Here is a 4,386-nt window from a genome sequence, read left to right on the forward strand (position 1 = left end):
TAGAAAAATTCTTCTCACTCTGCATGCTTCCCTTGAATCATACCTACTTTTTTTTTTTTTTTACCAGAACTTTCATTCCTCAACACATATGTCTGGCACATAATCAATATATAATAAATTATAAGCTTCCAGTGGGCATCTAACACACAGTAAGAACTGAATAAAGTAGTAAAATAAAAAAATAATGACAACGATAATAAAAAGCTCCTGTCTGTATTTTTAATTGTGTTCTGTTGTGTTCTGTTGCATTAGAAAAATGGTTAGTATCTAAAAGACATTCGATAGTTATTTGTTAAGTGAAGTGAAAACATAAATGGAAATATTTTCTTTGTAAATTCTATTGAAAAAGCACAGAAATGAAATAGAGACAACTCTATTATGAGCACCTTAAAGATCAAAATTACGTCTGCTCCATCTTTATCTCCTGCAACTTATAAAACCCAACTTACAAAAGTTCTTTGAGAAATTGATGGCTAAATTAAAGGTGTCCTCATACCGTTTGAGTTATACAATGTATTAGGTGTCCACAACCAGGTACCATACTAGCATTGTTGTTATTATGAAACATTTTTCTAATTTTATTATAATCTCCTGAGCCTAGAGTTGAGCAATTTGTATATTTATTATGACAATCTTTTGGCAAATGGTAGCAGAGCATTTGTTCTAACAACATTGCTGTTATCATGACCACTAACCAGCAGGTAGAAGAGCACATCTTGTTCCAACAAAGTAAATGTGTCTCTTTCCAACTTCAAATGAGGAGGAATGATGTCAGTAAGTGAGACCTTGTTGGGACAAGCATATGTAACATAACTTTGCTTCAGCATTCTTTTGAGATCAAAAGTTCCTTACTTTTACTTTTTTATCTATGGTAGGACCACCCAGAGCAGGGGTCCTCAACTCCCATGCTACAGACCGGTAGCAGTCCATGGATTATTATGAACCACACCACACAGGAAGAGGTGAGCAGCAGGCAAACCAGGGAAGCTTCACCTGTACTTACAGCCAACCAATAATAATGGCTCATATTATTGCCTGAACTCTGCCCCTTCCTAGATCAGTGATAGCATTAGATACTCATTGGAGCATGAACCCTGTTGTGAACTGTCCACCCGAGGGATCTAGGTTGTGTGCTTCATATGAGAACCTAATGCCTGATGATCTGTCACTGTCTCATGTTGCCCCCAGATGAGACCATCTAGTTGCAGAAAAATAAGCTCAGAGCTTCCACAGATTCTACATGATGGTAAGTTGTATAAGTATTTCATTATATATTACAATGTAATAATAATATAAATAAAGTAGCACAATAAACATAACATGACTGAACAATCCTGAAACTATCCCCACCTTCCCCCAGCCCATAGAAAGACTGTCTTCCACAAAACCGGTCCCTGGTACCAAAAAGATTGGGGACAACTGACCTAAAGTAATTCACTATCACAAGTGTTACCTGGATTGCTGTTTTCAGAAGAGATTTTTAGCATCTGTTTTTCTTTGCAGTCAGAAAGTAATTGGCAAATTCTATGTATAAAAATGTAATAAACCAAATTACTATTTTAATACTGATGTAAAAAACTTACCAAATGTAAAATTCTTAGAGTATTTCAAACAATATCATAATATCAGAACTTAACAGTATTATCCCATCCATTTATGAGTACATTCTACAAACTTCTCTTGAAGCTTCTAAGTAAAGAAGACAAAAATGTAGGGTGAAATGCTCATAAATCGAGAGCAGTGTGACCCAGTAAATTAGCTTGCATTAGCATGACATAATAGAAAGTGTTCCAACTCTGCTTAACTCCTAGCTCCATAATGAACAGCTCTTTGTTCTTGGATGACTTGCTTGTCTTCTTCAACAAAGTAAGGACTTTGCCTCCTTATTTCACTAGGTCGTTATAAAGATTTAACAAGATAACATTTTTTAAATGCTCAGAGAAATAGTAAAGCAAAGGAATAATCTGTTCCTAAACATTATAACTAAAATTATCTTGGAATCCCAAATAAAACCCAATGCATATTTTGTTCATAGGTTCTAATATGCAAATGTTATAGTTTTCAGCAAATGTTATTAAGTCTTAATTTTGCTTCTTAGTTTTCCTGCTCCTTAGGGCTTATAATTCTGGGCATCTCAACTACGTCTTAGTTTGTAACTAAATTTACTCATAAATATCTCATTAAAGTAGATAATGTGAGTGTCCACTATTACGGAGTTGACCAACCACACCAAGGGCAGAAAAACCAATGGATGTTAAGACCTGGCTTGGACCAGTGATCCTTCTCTACTGACTCCAACTCTGAGCCAGCAGATTTTTCTTAGGATAATGGTTTATATTGATGTTCAATTCCAGCTGACATGGAGACCAAAACTCTACCTATATGTTTTTTAGTTTCCATGAAGTTGTAAGTTGACATTCTCTAATTTTTGACATACACACTAACAACATATTTTGCACCAAACACATTATTCAGCTCTGAGTCACCTCATAGACCATCTTACATGACTATTTTTTTAGTTCAAATCACAATTTCAATATTTTGGTGGCACCCATTTTGCTTTGATTCACACTGTTTCCTTAGAGCTAGTCAGCAAATAGTCAAATGACCTTCCAGTGACTGACCAAACTATGGAATGCTTCAAAAATTTGTGCTGCTTCCTTATGCAGAAGCCATGCTAATTTTCTCTGTATTGTTCCCATTTTAGGATATGTGCTGCGGAAGCAAGCACAAAGCCCTACTTTTACACATGATTAGTGATGAGTCATGCACAGGGCTTGGTTCTGTTAAGTCCGACTAACCTACTTGAGAATTCTCTTCAATGGCTCCCTGTGAGGTAGAATTTGAAAATATTTTAAAATCTTGAATTACAGATGAAAGTAGCTTGGATGATTTTCATTATCAGGTAAAACAGATCACTCAAGGGCCGACCACAACTGGGAGCCACTGTTCAGAGAAGGTTCATATGGGACTTTCTACTGCCTAAGATTCTATACAGAATATAAAGGTGCCTCACAGTACAGATCTGATAGCAAAGAAGAAGAAACAAACACTGATCTCTTTCTGTCACATTATTTGAACCCCTCTGACCCTTTAGAACAAGCCCAATTAATATCTGCCAGAGAAAAGACCAACAACGGCCTCAAAGGATCTCGTACCATGAAGGTCTCAGCTAATTCTTGGCTAAGATGTGGTTTCCACATTAGGTTCTGAATATGGGGGGAAGTGTCAATTTGCTCACATTGTCTGCAGATCAAGTCAGGATGCCCAGCTGCCAGAGGAGGGTGCTGGTGCTTTGGGAACAATGGCTGAGCATACAAGCATAGATATGGGAACTTAAAGACTGGAGGGATCTGAATCAGTAAGGGCATCTTGGTGTCAAAGGTCAACCATTACCAGGCAGCAGGACCAGTTTGAGTGGCAACAACGCAGCAACAGAAACAAGGGAAACATCAGAATGATCGGAATGTCCTTTTTATTCTCCTCCTTCTGACTTGATAAAAGGGACTGTCTTCCTTGGATTTAGTGAATCCCTTCAGTTATTGAAAAATTCAAGGAGTATGTAGGAAATAGTCTCCAGAAGACAGTACAAGGCTTTCTGTTAAGCTGGACATTTCAAGACCCAAATAACTAATCAGAAAAATGAAAGATATGATACTGTTTTTAAATCCCATCCATAGGTGTTATACTTGGATGAAATGAACAATGTTGGGATCTCTAAGTATCAAGGTCTTAAAAGTCCTGAGATAAAGAATCCTGTATCCATTGGTACTTCTAAATTGTCTTGCTTTTTTTCTGATTTCTGGCTGATGCAGGGGACTAACTGACTGCCACTCTAAAACTAGCTGAACCGCACTATGACATCTCACCTGATATGTAAGATGTTATTGTTATAATTATTTTAAACCTCAATTTAGCATTAACTCTCCTTTTAGTGTAAACACTTACACATTATGATGACTAGAAACAGCATAGTCTCTGGCCATCTGTCCAGATAGATCTTTAGAAGAGACATCAATATTTTGCTCAAGTAGAAGGCTGACTATACTTGCTGATCCACAACGTACAGCAAGTATCAGAGCATTTCTAAAATGACAGAGATAATTTCTCCCTTAGGAACTGTAATAAACTTATTTTAAAAGCTAATTTAATATACTTTATCAACTTAACATCTTGCCTGTCCATGTAGAATTAAAGATTTACATGCACTAAAACACATAAGCACTTGGGTGCTTAAGTGTTCATCTTTGTAAAATACCAACAAGGTTTAAAGGAAGGGACAACAAGGAAACCTCTTATCTCGGTGAGGTATTGGAAAGTAGAAGACATTAAAGTCTTTCAGTTTTCAAAGGGAATTTTTCCAGTTTTTGCCCATTCAGTATGATA

The 4,386-nt window shown here is 36.5% G+C and overlaps 1 non-coding gene across 1 annotated transcript; it reads right to left on the minus strand.

Annotated features, from left to right (window-relative positions):
- Positions 1–2,624: 2,624 nt before the first annotated feature.
- Positions 2,625–2,731, minus strand: LOC112617714. Its single transcript, XR_003117947.1, has one exon. It is a non-coding gene; the product is annotated as a U6 spliceosomal RNA (small nuclear RNA).
- Between the last annotated feature and the right edge of the window lie 1,655 nt (positions 2,732–4,386).

This window comes from Theropithecus gelada, unplaced genomic scaffold (assembly GCF_003255815.1).
Source record: "Theropithecus gelada isolate Dixy unplaced genomic scaffold, Tgel_1.0 HiC_scaffold_3605, whole genome shotgun sequence".
Lineage (NCBI taxonomy): Eukaryota > Metazoa > Chordata > Mammalia > Primates > Cercopithecidae > Theropithecus > Theropithecus gelada.